Source organism: Symphodus melops (genome assembly GCF_947650265.1).
Source record: "Symphodus melops genome assembly, chromosome: 13".
NCBI classification, from domain to species: Eukaryota; Metazoa; Chordata; class Actinopteri; order Labriformes; family Labridae; genus Symphodus; species Symphodus melops.
In genome coordinates, this window is record NC_136703.1 from 10,205,498 (window position 1) to 10,222,927 (window position 17,430).

The following is a 17,430-nucleotide window of genomic DNA, read 5'->3' on the forward strand; positions in this document are numbered from 1 at the left end:
GAAGCATTCACACTATTGTTATCCAGTTCTTTATTATTATTATTATTATTCTTCTACTTCCGTGCGTTTTTTGGCCCTCTTCTGCTCTTCAACCGTTTCTGCTACTTTCACCGTTCAACTATCATACTGTTCAGCTTTTTCTGCTCATTATGGCTATATCTTTTCGCGTTTTTACTACTTTTACTTTTTAAGTTATTTCACTTTTTCCAGAAAATTCTGCCCCATTGAAATGAATGGGAAACGTTTCAACTTTTCAACCTTCTTCTCAGCCTTATAACTTTTGCTCTGTTCAACGTAGAGACTTCATTTTTGCTTTAAAACGTTCACACGTTCTTCTGCTACTTTTGCTACATTTACATTGTTTTGCTATCTTGTATACTTTTTAAACTATACCTCCAAATGTTTGGTGATGTTTTTTACAGTTTTCTCCCTTTTTGAATGGGTGTCTATGTGGTGGAATGTTCAGAGCTAGAGTGCGTGACATCATCGCTTAGAGTGCGGCAGAGATGTGAGATTATTTCAAAATCTCGCGAACAAATTGCTCTAGCGACCACAATTTTCATACCACATGACTAAATTTACCCTCAAAACGTAGGAAAACTTGTCCTCTCGCTCACATTAAAATTTCAGGACAAACGGAGCTACGGTTTGGACACAGTGAGCTTCAAAGCGGCAGGTGGTCCAAAAAACTCTCCATCTGCGATAATGTTAAAAGAAACGAAAAATGTCAAATGAAAGAAAAATTGACTAAGTTTTTACATCGCTGTAGTTCCAACATTTCTTGGATGCCAGACATAAAAATTACATCAACGCGTTCAGCTATCTCTCCTCTTGCTCATAAAATCATCATTCAGCCGCGAACTCTTCATTTTACCCCTTAAAATGAGCACTGAATAGGGAGATGCTCCCCCATTTTCTCAGTCGAAGCTGCCAGCTGAATGCAGTTGCTCTTGATTGCACTTACACACACAAACACCCTCCCCTCCACACACGCACACACATGCATTGAACTTTCTACTGTAAATGCGTTGTCGCTCAGTTGGTAGAGTCGTCGCCCCTCAATCGGAAGGTTGAGGGTTCGATCCCCATCTCCGGCGAGCAACATGTCCAATGTTCTTCTGCAGATACTTTTGCTTCTTGTTTTAGTTTTGCTACAGTGTTTTTCTGCTATTTCCCCTTCTTCTGCTTTTTGTATTTCTGCTTTTGCAACATCTTCTTCCATTACTATTTCTTGTTCTTCTGTAGATACTTTTACTTCTTCTGCTTCTTGTTTTAGTTTTGCTACTGTCTTTTTCTGCTATTTCCTCTTCTGCTTCTTGTTTTCTGCTTTTGCTACATCTTCTTCTATTACTATTTCTTGTTCTTCTGCAAATAACTTCTTCTGCTTCTTGTTTTAGTTTTGCTACTGTCTTTTTCTGCTATTTCCTCTTCTTCTGCTTCTCGTATTTCTGCTTTTGCTACATCTTCTTCTTCCATTACTATTTCTTGTTCTTCTGCAGATACTTTTACTTCTTCTGCTTCTGCTTTTTGTTTTGCTGTCTTTTCTGCTATTTCCTCTTCTTCTGCTTCTTGTATTTCTGCTTTTACTATATCTTCTTATTCCATTACTATTTCTTGTTCTTCTGCAGATAATTTAACTTCTTCAGCTTCTTGTTGTACTTTTACTACTGTTTGTCTTCTTCTACATTTCTTCTGCTATTTCCTCTTCTTCCACTTTTTCTTCATCTTCTGCTGGTTCTTCTTCATTCAGCAGTGTTTCCGCAACATTTCAGCAGGAAGCATTCACACGCATTTTCCGCAGGGAAATGCAAATTTTCTAGTTATTCTTCTACTTCCGTGCGTTTTTTGGCCCTCTTCTGCTCTTCAACCGTTTCTGCTACTTTCACCGTTCAACTATCATACTGTTCAGCTTTTTCTGCTCATTATGGCTATATCTTTTCACGTTTTTACTACTTTTACTTTTTAAGTTATTTCACTTTTTCCAGAAAATTCTGCCCCATTGAAATGAATGGGAAACGTTTCAACTTTTCAACCTTCTTCTCAGCCTTATAACTTTTGCTCTGTTCAACGTAGAGACTTCATTTTTGCTTTAAAACGTTCACACGTTCTTCTGCTACTTTTGCTTCATTATCATTGTTTTGCTATCTTTTATACTTTTTAAACTATACCTCCAAATGTTTGGTGATGTTTTTTACAGTTTTCTCCCTTTTTGAATGGGTGTCTATGTGGTGGAATGTTCAGAGCTAGAGTGCGTGACATCATCGCTTAGAGTGCGGCAGAGATGTGAGATTATTTCAAAATCTCCCGAACAAATTGCTCTAGCGACCACAATTTTCACACCACATGACTAAATTTACCCTCAAAACGTAGGAAAACTTGTCCTCTCGCTCACATTAAAATTTCAGGACAAACGGAGCTACGGTTTGGACACAGTGAGCTTCAAAGCGGCAGGTGGTCCAAAAAACTCTCCATCTGCGATAATGTTAAGATTCACCGATTCATTTGGAAACTGATCTCTCTTGACAAAGTTTTTACATCGCTGTAGTTCCGACATTTCTTGGATCCCAGACATAAAAATTACATCAACGCGTTCAGCTAACTCTCCTCTTGCTCATAAAATCCTCATTCAGCCGCAAACTCTTCATTTTACCCCTTAAAATGAGCACTGAATAGGGAGATGTTCCCCCATTTTCTCAGTCGAAGCTGCCAGCTGAATGCAGTTGCTCTTGATTGCACTTACACACACAAACACCCTCCCCTCCACACACGCACACACATGCATTGAACTTTATACTGTAAATGCTTTTCTTCATGATTGGCGGCTGTGGCTCCGTTGGTAGAGTCAATCGGAAGGTTGAGGGTTCGATCCCCAGCTCCGGCGAGTGACATGTCTGATGTGTCCTGTTCTTGTACAGATACTTTCAATTTCTTCTACTTCCTTTTACTACTGTTTTTCTTCTTCCACTTTTCTTCTGCTATTTCCTCTTCTTCTACCTCTTGTTCTTCTGCTTTTACTTCTTTTTCTTCTTCCACTTTTCTTCTGCTATTTCCTCTTCTTCTACCTCTTGTTCTTCTGCTTTTACTTCTTTTTCTGCTTCCACTTTTCTTCTGCTATTTGATCTTCTTCCACTTTTCTTCTGCTATTTCCTCTTCTTCCACTTTTCTTCTGCTATTTCCTCTTCCACTTTTCTTCTGCTATTTGATCTTCTTCCACTTTTCTTCTGCTATTTCCTCTTCTTCCACTTTTCTTCTGCTATTTCCTCTTCCACTTTTCTTCTGCTATTTGATCTTCTTCCACTTTTCTTCTGCTATTTCCTCTTCTTCCACTTTTCTTCTGCTATTTCCTCTTCTTCCACGTTTCTTCTGCTATTTCCTCTTCTTCTACTTGTTCCACTTTTTCTTCATCTTCTGCTAATTTTCCTCTTTTTCTGCTGATTTTTCTTCATTCAGCAGTGTTTCCGCAACATTTCAGCAGGAAGCATTCACACGCATTTTCCGCAGGGAAATGCAAATTTTCTAGTTATTATTATTCCGATTCTTCTACTTCCGTACGTTTTTTGCCGCTCTTCTACTTTTGCACCGTTTGTGCTACTTTCACCGTTCAACTATCATCCTGTTCAGCTTTTTCTGCTCATTATGGCTATGACTTTTCACGTTTTTACTACTTTTACTTTTTAAGTTATTTCACTTTTTCCACAAATTTTCACAAATTTTTTCCCCATTGAAATGAATGGGATTTTTTTCCGCTGTTCCACCTTTTTCTCAGCCTTATAACTTTTGCTGTGTTCCACGTAGAGACTTCATTTTTACTTTAAAACGTTCACACGTTTCTCCACTACTTTTACTACATTTACATTGTTTTGCTATCTTTTATACTTTTTAAACTATACTTCCAACTGTTTTGTGATGTTTTTTGCTGTCTTCCACGTTTTTGAATGGGTGTGTATGTGGTGGAATGTTCAGAGCTAGAGTGATGACATCATTGCTTAGAGTGCGGCAGAGATGTGAGATTATTTAAAAATCTCCTGAACAAATTGCTCTAGCGACCACAATTTTCACACCACATGACTAAATTTACCCTCAAAACGTAGGAAAACTTGTCCTCTCGCTCACATTAAAGTTTCAGGACAAACGGAGCTACGGTTTGGACACTGTGAGCTTCAAAGCGGCAGGTGGTCCAAAAAACTCTCCATCTGCGATAAAGTTAAGATCCACCGATTCATCTGGAAACTGATCTCTCTTGACAAAGTTTTCACATCGCTGTAGTTCCCACATTTCTTGGATCCCAGACATAAAAATTACATCAACGCGTTCAGCTAACACCAACTCTTAATTTAACCCCCTAAAATGAGCACTGAATTGGGAGATGTTCCCCCATTTTCCTAGTCGAAGCTGCCAGCTGAATGCAGTTGCTCTTGATTGCACTTACACACACAAACACCCTCCCCTCCACACACGCACACACATGCATTGAACTTTATACTGTAAATGCTTTATTTCATGTTTGGCGGCTGTGGCTCAGTTGGTAGAGTCGTCGCCCTTCAATCAGAAGGTTGAGGGATCGATCCCCAGCTCCTGTGAGCAACATGTCCGATGTGTCCTGTTCTTGTACAGATACTTTCACTTCCTTTTCTCCTTTTACTACTGTTTTTCTGCTATTTCCTCTTCTTCTACTGCTTGTTCTTCTGCTTTTACTTCTTTTTCTGCTTCCACTTCTTTTACTACATGTTCTTATTCTATCACTATTTCTTGTTCTTGTACAGACACTTTTGCTTTCTTATTTTACTTGTTCTACTTTTACTATTCCTACTTTTACTACATTTTCTTTTATCACTATTTCTTGTTCTTGTACAGATACTTTCACTTCCTTTTCTCCTTTTACTACTGTTTTTCTGCTATTTCCTCTTCTTCTACTGCTTGTTCTTCTGCTTTTACTTCTTTTTCTGCTTCCACTTCTTTTACTACATTTTCTTCTATCACTATTTCTTGTTCTTGTACAGATACTTTCACTTTCTTCTACTTCATTTTCTCCTTTTACTACTGTTTTTCTTCTTCCACTTTTCTTCTGCTATTTCCTCTTCTTCCACTTTTCTTCTGCTATTTCCTCTTCTTCTACTTGTTCCACTTTTTCTTCATCTTCTGCTAATTTTCCTCTTTTTCTGCTGATTTTTCTTCATTCAGCAGTGTTTCCGCAACATTTCAGCAGGAAGCATTCACACGCATTTTCCGCAGGGAAATGCAAATTTTCTAGTTATTAGTGTGAATGCTTGAAAGCATTCACACTATTGTTATCCAAATCTTTATTATTATTATTATTATTCCACTTCCGTACGTTTTTCACTGCTCTTCTACTCTTCAACCGTTTGTGCTACATTCACCGTTCAACTATCATACTGTTCAGCTTTTTCTGCTCATTATGGCTATATCTTTTCACGTTTTTACTACTTTTACTTTTTAAGTTATTTCACTTTTTCCACAAATTTTCACAATTTTTTTCCCCATTGAAATGAATGGGATTTTTTTCCACTGTTTCACCTTTTTCTCAGCCTTATAACTTTTGCTGTGTTCCACGTAGAGACTTCATTTTTACTTTCAAACGTTCACACGTTTTTCCACTACTTTTACTACATTTACATTGTTTTGCTATCTTTTATACTTTTTAAACTATACCTCCAACTGTTTTGTGATGTTTTTTACAGTTTTTTACGTTTTTGAATGGGTGTCTATGTGGTGGAATGTTCAGAGCTAGAGTGCGTGACATCATCGCGAGAGTGCGGCAGAGTTGTGAGATTATTTCAAAATCTCCCGAACAAATTGCTCTAGCGACCACAATTTTCACACCACATGACTAAATTGACCCTCAAAACGTAGGAAAACTTGTCCTCTCGCTCACATTAAGATTTCAGGACAAACGGAGCTACGGTTTGGACACTGTGACCTTCAAAGCGGCAGGTGGTCCAAAAAACTCTCCATCTGCGATAATGTTAAAAGAAACGAAAAATGTCAAATGAAAGAAAAATTGACTAAGTTTTTAAATCGCTGTAGTTCCAACATTTCTTGGATGCCAGACATAAAAATTACATCAACGCGTTCAGCTATCTCTCCTCTTGCTCATAAAATCATCATTCAGCAGCAAACTCTTCATTTTACCCCTTAAAATGAGCACTGAATAGGGAGATGTTCCCCCATTTTCTCAGTCGAAGCTGCCAGCTGAATGCAGTTGCTCTTGATTGCACTTACACACAAACACCCTCCCCTCCACACACGCACACACATGCATTGAACTTTATACTGTAAATGCTTTTTTTCATGATTGGGGGCTGTGGCTCAGTAGGTAGAGTCGTCGCCCCTCAATTGGAAGGTTGAGGATTCGATCCCCAGCTCCTGCGAGTGACATGTCCGATGTGTCCTGTTCTTGTACAGATACTTTCACTTCCTTTTCTCCTTTTACTACTGTTTTTCTGCTATTTCCTCTTCTTCTACTGCTTGTTCTTCTGCTTTTACTTCTTTTTCTGCTTCCACTTCTTTTACTACATGTTCTTATTCTATCACTATTTCTTGTTCTTGTACAGACACTTTTGCTTTCTTATTTTACTTGTTCTACTTTTACTATTCCTACTTTTACTACATTTTCTTTTATCACTATTTCTTGTTCTTGTACAGATACTTTCACTTCCTTTTCTCCTTTTACTACTGTTTTTCTGCTATTTCCTCTTCTTCTACTGCTTGTTCTTCTGCTTTTACTTCTTTTTCTGCTTCCACTTCTTTTACTACATTTTCTTCTATCACTATTTCTTGTTCTTGTACAGATACTTTCACTTTCTTCTACTTCATTTTCTCCTTTTACTACTGTTTTTCTTCTTCCACTTTTCTTCTGCTATTTCCTCTTCTTCCACTTTTCTTCTGCTATTTCCTCTTCTTCCACTTTTCTTCTGCTATTTCCTCTTCTTCTACTTGTTCCACTTTTTCTTCATCTTCTGCTAATTTTCCTCTTTTTCTGCTGATTTTTCTTCATTCAGCAGTGTTTCCGCAACATTTCAGCAGGAAGCATTCACACGCATTTTCCGCAGGGAAATGCAAATTTTCTAGTTATTCTTATTCTTCTACTTCCGTACGTTTTTTGCCGCTCTTCTACTTTTGCACCGTTTGTGCTACTTTCACCGTTCAACTATCATACTGTTCAGCTTTTTCTGCTCATTATGGCTATATCTTTTCACGTTTTTACTACTTTTACTTTTTAAGTTATTTCACTTTTTCCACAAATTTTCACAAATTTTTTCCCCATTGAAATGAATGGGATTTTTTTCCACTGTTCCACCTTTTTCTCAGCCTTATAACTTTTGCTCTCTTCCACGTAGAGACTTCATTTTTACTTTAAAACGTTCACACGTTTCTCCACTACTTTTACTACAATACATTGTTTTGCTATCTTTTATGCTTTTTAAACTATACCTCCAAATGTTTGGTGATGTTTTTTACAGTTTTCTCCCTTTTTGAATGGGTGTCTATGTGGTGGAATGTTCAGAGCTAGAGTGATGACATCATCGCTTAGAGTGCGGCAGAGATGTGAGATTATTTCAAAATCTCCCGAACAAATTGCTCTAGCGACCACAATTTTCACACCACATGACTAAATTTACCCTCAAAACGTAGGAAAACTTGTCCTCTCGCTCACATTAAAATTTCAGAACAAACGGAGCTACGGTTTGGACACAGTGAGCTTCAAAGCGGCAGGTGGTCCAAAAAACTCTCCATCTGCGATAATGTTAAGATCCACCGATTCATCTGGAAAGTGATCTCTCTTGACAAAGTTTTTACATCGCTGTAGTTCCGACATTTCTTGGATCCCAGACATAAAAATTACATCAACGCGTTCAGCTAACTCTCCTCTTGCTCATAAAATCATCATTCAGCCACTAACTCTTAATTTAACCCCTTAAAATGAGCACTGAATTGGGAGATGTTCCCCCGTTTTCCTAGTCGAAGCTGCCAGCTGAATGCAGTTGCTCTTGATTGCACTTACACACACAAACACCCTCCCCTCCACACACGCACACACATGCATTGAACTTTATACTGTAAATGCTTTACTTAATGATTGGTGGCTGTGGCTCAGTTGGTAGAGTCGTCGCCCTTCAATCAGAAGGTTGAGGGATCGATCCCAAGCTCCTACGAGCAACATGTCCGATGTGTCCTGTTCTTGTACAGATACTTTCACTTCCTTTTCTCCTTTTACTACTGTTTTTCTGCTATTTCCTCTTCTTCTACTGCGTGTTCTTCTGCTTTTACTTCTTTTTCTGCTTCCACTTCTTTTACTACATGTTCTTATTCTATCACTATTTCTTGTTCTTGTATAGACACTTTTGCTTTCTTCTTTTTCTTGTTCTACTTTTACTATTCCTACTTTTACTACATTTTCTTTTATCACTATTTCTTGTTCTTGTACGGATACTTTCACTTCCTTTTCTCCTTTTACTACTGTTTTTCTGCTATTTCCTCTTCTTCTACTGCTTGTTCTTCTGCTTTTACTTCTTTTTCTGCTTCCACTTCTTTTACTACATTTTCTTCTATCACTATTTCTTGTTCTTGTACAGATACTTTCACTTTCTTCTACTTCATTTTCTCCTTTTACTACTGTTTTTCTTCTTCCACTTTTCTTCTGCTATTTCCTCTTCTTCTACTTGTTCCACTTTTTCTTCATCTTCTGCTAATTTTCCTCTTTTTCTGCTGATTTTTCTTCATTCAGCAGTGTTTCCGCAACATTTCAGCAGGAAGCATTCACACGCATTTTCCGCAGGGAAATGCAAATTTTCTAGTTATTATTCTTCCACTTCCGTGCGTTTTTCGCTGCTCTACTACTCTTCAACCGTTTGTGCTACTTTCACCGTTCAACTATCATACTGTTCAGCTTTTTCTGCTCATTATTGCTATATCTTTTCACGTTTTTACTACTTTTACTTTTTAAGTTATTTCACTTTTTCCAGAAAATTCTGCCCCATTGAAATGAATGGGAAACGTTTCAACTTTTCAACCTTCTTCTCAGCCTTATAACTTTTGCTGTGTTCCACGTAGAGACTTCATTTTTACTTTAAAACGTTCACACGTTTTTCCACTACTTTTACTACATTTACATTGTTTTGCTATCTTTTATACTTTTTAAACTATACCTCCAAATGTTTGGTGATGTTTTTTGCTGTCTTCCCCGTTTTTGAATGGGTGTCTATGTGGTGGAATGTTCAGAGCTAGAGTGCGTGACATCATCGCTTAGAGTGCGGCAGAGATGTGAGATTATTTCAAAATCTCCCGAACAAATTGCTCTAGCGACCACAATTTTCACACCACATGACTAAATTTACCCTCAAAACGTAGGAAAACTTGTCCTCTCGCTCACATTAAGATTTCAGGACAAACGGAGCTACGGTTTGGACACAGTGAGCTTCAAAGCGGCAGGTGGTCCAAAAAACTCTCCATCTGCGATAATGTTAAGATTCACCGATTCATTTGGAAACTGATCTCTCTTGACAAAGTTTTTACATCGCTGTAGTTCCGACATTTCTTGGATCCCAGACATAAAAATTACATCAACGCGTTCAGCTAACTCTCCTCTTGCTCATAAAATCATCATTCAGCCACCAACTCTTAATTTAACCCCTTAAAATGAGCACTGAATTGGGAGATGTTCCCCCATTTTCTCAGTCAAAGCTGCCAGCTGAATGCAGTTGCTCTTGATTGCACTTACACACACAAACACCCTCCCCTCCACACACGCACACACATGCATTGAACTTTATACTGTAAATGCTTTATTTCATGTTTGGCGGCTGTGGCTCAGTTGGTAGAGTCGTCGCCCTTCAATCAGAAGGTTGAGGGATCGATCCCCAGCTCCTGCGAGCAACATGTCCGATGTGTCCTGTTCTTGTACAGATACTTTCACTTCCTTTTCTCCTTTTACTACTGTTTTTCTGCTATTTCCTCTTCTTCTACTGCTTGTTCTTCTGCTTTTACTTCTTTTTCTGCTTCCACTTCTTTTACTACATGTTCTTATTCTATCACTATTTCTTGTTCTTGTACAGACACTTTTGCTTTCTTAGTTTACTTGTTCTACTTTTACTATTCCTACTTTTACTACATTTTCTTTTATCACTATTTCTTGTTCTTGTACAGATACTTTCACTTCCTTTTCTCCTTTTACTACTGTTTTTCTGCTATTTCCTCTTCTTCTACTGCTTGTTCTTCTGCTTTTACTTCTTTTTCTGCTTCCACTTCTTTTACTACATTTTCTTCTATCACTATTTCTTGTTCTTGTACAGATACTTTCACTTTCTTCTACTTCATTTTCTCCTTTTACTACTGTTTTTCTTCTTCCACTTTTCTTCTGCTATTTCCTCTTCTTCCACTTTTCTTCTGCTATTTCCTCTTCTTCCACTTTTCTTCTGCTATTTCCTCTTCTTCTACTTGTTCCACTTTTTCTTCATCTTCTGCTAATTTTCCTCTTTTTCTGCTGATTTTTCTTCATTCAGCAGTGTTTCCGCAACATTTCAGCAGGAAGCATTCACACGCATTTTCCGCAGGGAAATGCAAATTTTCTAGTTAGTGTGAATGCTTGAAAGCATTCACACTATTGTTATCCAGTTCTTTATTATTATTCTTCTACTTCCGTGCGTTTTTTGGCCCTCTTCTGCTCTTCAACCGTTTCTGCTACTTTCACCGTTCAACTATCATACTGTTCAGCTTTTTCTGCTCATTATGGCTATATCTTTTCACGTTTTTACTACTTTTACTTTTTAAGTTATTTCACTTTTTCCAGAAAATTCTGCCCCATTGAAATGAATGGGAAACGTTTCAACTTTTCAACCTTCTTCTCAGCCTTATAACTTTTGCTCTGTTCAACGTAGAGACTTCATTTTTGCTTTAAAACGTTCACACGTTCTTCTGCTACTTTTGCTTCATTATCATTGTTTTGCTATCTTTTATACTTTTTAAACTATACCTCCAAATGTTTGGTGATGTTTTTTACAGTTTTCTCCCTTTTTGAATGGGTGTCTATGTGGTGGAATGTTCAGAGCTAGAGTGCGTGACATCATCGCTTAGAGTGCGGCAGAGATGTGAGATTATTTCAAAATCTCCCGAACAAATTGCTCTAGCGACCACAATTTTCACACCACATGACTAAATTTACCCTCAAAACGTAGGAAAACTTGTCCTCTCGCTCACATTAAAATTTCAGGACAAACGGAGCTACGGTTTGGACACAGTGAGCTTCAAAGCGGCAGGTGGTCCAAAAAACTCTCCATCTGCGATAATGTTAAGATTCACCGATTCATTTGGAAACTGATCTCTCTTGACAAAGTTTTTACATCGCTGTAGTTCCGACATTTCTTGGATCCCAGACATAAAAATTACATCAACGCGTTCAGCTATCTCTCCTCTTGCTCATAAAATCCTCATTCAGCCGCAAACTCTTCATTTTACCCCTTAAAATGAGCACTGAATAGGGAGATGTTCCCCCATTTTCTCAGTCGAAGCTGCCAGCTGAATGCAGTTGCTCTTGATTGCACTTACACACACAAACACCCTCCCCTCCACACACGCACACACATGCATTGAACTTTATACTGTAAATGCTTTTCTTCATGATTGGCGGCTGTGGCTCCGTTGGTAGAGTCAATCGGAAGGTTGAGGGTTCGATCCCCAGCTCCTGCGAGTGACATGTCTGATGTGTCCTGTTCTTGTACAGATACTTTCAATTTCTTCTACTTCCTTTTACTACTGTTTTTCTTCTTCCACTTTTCTTCTGCTATTTCCTCTTCTTCTACCTCTTGTTCTTCTGCTTTTACTTCTTTTTCTTCTTCCACTTTTCTTCTGCTATTTCCTCTTCTTCTACCTCTTGTTCTTCTGCTTTTACTTCTTTTTCTGCTTCCACTTTTCTTCTGCTATTTGATCTTCTTCCACTTTTCTTCTGCTATTTCCTCTTCTTCCACTTTTCTTCTGCTATTTCCTCTTCCACTTTTCTTCTGCTATTTGATCTTCTTCCACTTTTCTTCTGCTATTTCCTCTTCTTCCACTTTTCTTCTGCTATTTCCTCTTCCACTTTTCTTCTGCTATTTGATCTTCTTCCACTTTTCTTCTGCTATTTCCTCTTCTTCCACTTTTCTTCTGCTATTTCCTCTTCTTCCACTTTTCTTCTGCTATTTCCTCTTCTTCTACTTGTTCCACTTTTTGTTCATCTTCTGCTAATTTTCCTCTTTTTCTGCTGATTTTTCTTCATTCAGCAGTGTTTCCGCAACATTTCAGCAGGAAGCATTCACACGCATTTTCCGCAGGGAAATGCAAATTTTCTAGTTATTATTCTTCTACTTCCGTGCGTTTTTTGGCCCTCTTCTGCTCTTCAACCGTTTCTGCTACTTTCACCGTTCAACTATCATACTGTTCAGCTTTTTCTGCTCATTATGGCTATATCTTTTCACGTTTTTACTACTTTTACTTTTTAAGTTATTTCACTTTTTCCAGAAAATTCTGCCCCATTGAAATGAATGGGAAACGTTTCAACTTTTCAACCTTCTTCTCAGCCTTATAACTTTTGCTCTGTTCAACGTAGAGACTTCATTTTTGCTTTAAAACGTTCACACGTTCTTCTGCTACTTTTGCTTCATTATCATTGTTTTGCTATCTTTTATACTTTTTAAACTATACCTCCAAATGTTTGGTGATGTTTTTTACAGTTTTCTCCCTTTTTGAATGGGTGTCTATGTGGTGGAATGTTCAGAGCTAGAGTGCGTGACATCATCGCTTAGAGTGCGGCAGAGATGTGAGATTATTTCAAAATCTCCCGAACAAATTGCTCTAGCGACCACAATTTTCACACCACATGACTAAATTTACCCTCAAAACGTAGGAAAACTTGTCCTCTCGCTCACATTAAAATTTCAGGACAAACGGAGCTACGGTTTGGACACAGTGAGCTTCAAAGCGGCAGGTGGTCCAAAAAACTCTCCATCTGCGATAATGTTAAGATTCACCGATTCATTTGGAAACTGATCTCTCTTGACAAAGTTTTTACATCGCTGTAGTTCCGACATTTCTTGGATCCCAGACATAAAAATTACATCAACGCGTTCAGCTATCTCTCCTCTTGCTCATAAAATCCTCATTCAGCCGCAAACTCTTCATTTTACCCCTTAAAATGAGCACTGAATAGGGAGATGTTCCCCCATTTTCTCAGTCAAAGCTGCCAGCTGAATGCAGTTGCTCTTGATTGCACTTACACACACAAACACCCTCCCCTCCACACACGCACACACATGCATTGAACTTTATACTGTAAATGCTTTATTTCATGTTTGGCGGCTGTGGCTCAGTTGGTAGAGTCGTCGCCCTTCAATCAGAAGGTTGAGGGATCGATCCCCAGCTCCTGCGAGCAACATGTCCGATGTGTCCTGTTCTTGTACAGATACTTTCACTTCCTTTTCTCCTTTTACTACTGTTTTTCTGCTATTTCCTCTTCTTCTACTGCTTGTTCTTCTGCTTTTACTTCTTTTTCTGCTTCCACTTCTTTTACTACATGTTCTTATTCTATCACTATTTCTTGTTCTTGTACAGACACTTTTGCTTTCTTAGTTTACTTGTTCTACTTTTACTATTCCTACTTTTACTACATTTTCTTTTATCACTATTTCTTGTTCTTGTACAGATACTTTCACTTCCTTTTCTCCTTTTACTACTGTTTTTCTGCTATTTCCTCTTCTTCTACTGCTTGTTCTTCTGCTTTTACTTCTTTTTCTGCTTCCACTTCTTTTACTACATTTTCTTCTATCACTATTTCTTGTTCTTGTACAGATACTTTCACTTTCTTCTACTTCATTTTCTCCTTTTACTACTGTTTTTCTTCTTCCACTTTTCTTCTGCTATTTCCTCTTCTTCCACTTTTCTTCTGCTATTTCCTCTTCTTCCACTTTTCTTCTGCTATTTCCTCTTCTTCTACTTGTTCCACTTTTTCTTCATCTTCTGCTAATTTTCCTCTTTTTCTGCTGATTTTTCTTCATTCAGCAGTGTTTCCGCAACATTTCAGCAGGAAGCATTCACACGCATTTTCCGCAGGGAAATGCAAATTTTCTAGTTAGTGTGAATGCTTGAAAGCATTCACACTATTGTTATCCAGTTCTTTATTAGTGTGAATGCTTGAAAGCATTCACACTATTGTTATCCAAATCTTTATTATTATTATTATTCCACTTCCGTGCGTTTTTCGCTGCTCTTCTACTCTTCAACCGTTTGTACTACTTTCACCGTTCAACTATCATACTGTTCAGCTTTTTCTGCTCATTATGGCTATATCTTTTCACGTTTTTACTACTTTTACTTTTTAAGTTATTTCACTTTTTCCACAAATTTTCACAATTTTTTTCCCCATTGAAATGAATGGGATTTTTTTCCACTGTTTCACCTTTTTCTCAGCCTTGTAACTTTTGCTGTGTTCCACGTAGAGACTTCATTTTTACTTTAAAACGTTCACATGTTTTTCCACTACTTTTACTACATTTACATTGTTTTACTATTTTTTATACTTTTTAAACTATACCTCCAACTGTTTTGTGATGTTTTTTGCTGTTTTCTCCGTTTTTGAATGGGTGTCTATGTGGTGGAATGTTCAGAGCTAGAGTGCGTGACGTCATCCTTAGAGTGCGGCAGAGATGTGAGATGGGTTCAAAATCTCCCGAACAAATTGCTCTAGCGACCACAATTTTCACACCACATGAATAAATGTACCCTCAAAACGTAGGAAAACTTGTCCTCTCGCTCACATTAGGATTTCAGGAGAAACGGAGCTACGGTTTGGACACTGTGACCTTCAAAGCGGCAGGTGGTCCAAAAAACTCTCCATCTGCGATAATGTTAAGATTCATCGATTCATCTGGAAACTGATCTCTCTTGACAAAGTTTTTACATCGCTGTGGTTCCCACATTTCTTGGATCCCAGACATAAAAATTACATCAACGCGTTCAGCTACCTCTCCTCTTGCTCATAAAATCATCATTCAGCCACCAACTCTTCATTTTACCCCTGAAAGTCTGCACTGAATAGGGAGATGTTTTCCCCGTTTTCTCAGTCTAAGCTGCCAGCTGAGTGCAGTTACTCTTGGTTGCAGTTACACACAAACACCCACACCCCCACACACGCACACACATGCATTGAACTTCATACTGTAAATGGTCTACTTTTGCTTCAACTTCCTGTTCTTCTGCTTTTACTTCTTTTTCTGCGTACATGTCTTCTTTTACTACATTTTCTTATTCTATCACTATTTCTTGTCCTTCTACAGATACTTTTACTACTTGTTCTAATTGTACTACTGTTTTTATGCTATTTCCTCTTCTTCTACTTCTGCTTTTACTTCTTTTTCTGCTTCCACTTCTTTTACTACATTTTCTTCTATCACTATTTCTTGTTCTTGTACAGATACTTTCAATTTCTTCTACTTCCTTTTACTACTGTTTTTCTTCTTCCACTTTTCTTCTGCTATTTCCTCTTCTTCTACCTCTTGTTCTTCTGCTTTTACTTCTTTTTCTGCTTCCACTTCTTTTACTACATTTTCTTCTATCACTATTTCTTGTTCTTGTACAGATACTTTCACTTTCTTCTACTTCCTTTTCTCCTTTTACTACGGTTTTTGTTCTTCCACTTTTCTTCTGCTATTTCCTCTTCTTCCACTTTTCTTCTGCTATTTCCTCTTCTTCCACTTTTCTTCTGCTATTTCCTCTTCTTCTACTTGTTCCACTTTTTGTTCATCTTCTGCTAATTTTCCTCTTTTTCTGCTGATTTTTCTTCATTCAGCAGTGTTTCCGCAACATTTCAGCAGGAAGCATTCACACGCATTTTCCGCAGGGAAATGCAAATTTTCTAGTTATTATTCTTCTACTTCCGTGCGTTTTTTGGCCCTCTTCTGCTCTTCAACCGTTTCTGCTACTTTCACCGTTCAACTATCATACTGTTCAGCTTTTTCTGCTCATTATGGCTATATCTTTTCACGTTTTTACTACTTTTACTTTTTAAGTTATTTCACTTTTTCCAGAAAATTCTGCCCCATTGAAATGAATGGGAAACGTTTCAACTTTTCAACCTTCTTCTCAGCCTTATAACTTTTGCTCTGTTCAACGTAGAGACTTCATTTTTGCTTTAAAACGTTCACACGTTCTTCTGCTACTTTTGCTTCATTATCATTGTTTTGCTATCTTTTATACTTTTTAAACTATACCTCCAAATGTTTGGTGATGTTTTTTACAGTTTTCTCCCTTTTTGAATGGGTGTCTATGTGGTGGAATGTTCAGAGCTAGAGTGCGTGACATCATCGCTTAGAGTGCGGCAGAGATGTGAGATTATTTCAAAATCTCCCGAACAAATTGCTCTAGCGACCACAATTTTCACACCACATGACTAAATTTACCCTCAAAACGTAGGAAAACTTGTCCTCTCGCTCACATTAAAATTTCAGGACAAACGGAGCTACGGTTTGGACACAGTGAGCTTCAAAGCGGCAGGTGGTCCAAAAAACTCTCCATCTGCGATAATGTTAAGATTCACCGATTCATTTGGAAACTGATCTCTCTTGACAAAGTTTTTACATCGCTGTAGTTCCGACATTTCTTGGATCCCAGACATAAAAATTACATCAACGCGTTCAGCTATCTCTCCTCTTGCTCATAAAATCCTCATTCAGCCGCAAACTCTTCATTTTACCCCTTAAAATGAGCACTGAATAGGGAGATGTTCCCCCATTTTCTCAGTCGAAGCTGCCAGCTGAATGCAGTTGCTCTTGATTGCACTTACACACACAAACACCCTCCCCTCCACACACGCACACACATGCATTGAACTTTATACTGTAAATGCTTTTCTTCATGATTGGCGGCTGTGGCTCCGTTGGTAGAGTCAATCGGAAGGTTGAGGGTTCGATCCCCAGCTCCTGCGAGTGACATGTCTGATGTGTCCTGTTCTTGTACAGATACTTTCAATTTCTTCTACTTCCTTTTACTACTGTTTTTCTTCTTCCACTTTTCTTCTGCTATTTCCTCTTCTTCTACCTCTTGTTCTTCTGCTTTTACTTCTTTTTCTTCTTCCACTTTTCTTCTGCTATTTCCTCTTCTTCTACCTCTTGTTCTTCTGCTTTTACTTCTTTTTCTGCTTCCACTTTTCTTCTGCTATTTGATCTTCTTCCACTTTTCTTCTGCTATTTCCTCTTCTTCCACTTTTCTTCTGCTATTTCCTCTTCCACTTTTCTTCTGCTATTTGATCTTCTTCCACTTTTCTTCTGCTATTTCCTCTTCTTCCACTTTTCTTCTGCTATTTCCTCTTCCACTTTTCTTCTGCTATTTGATCTTCTTCCACTTTTCTTCTGCTATTTCCTCTTCTTCCACTTTTCTTCTGCTATTTCC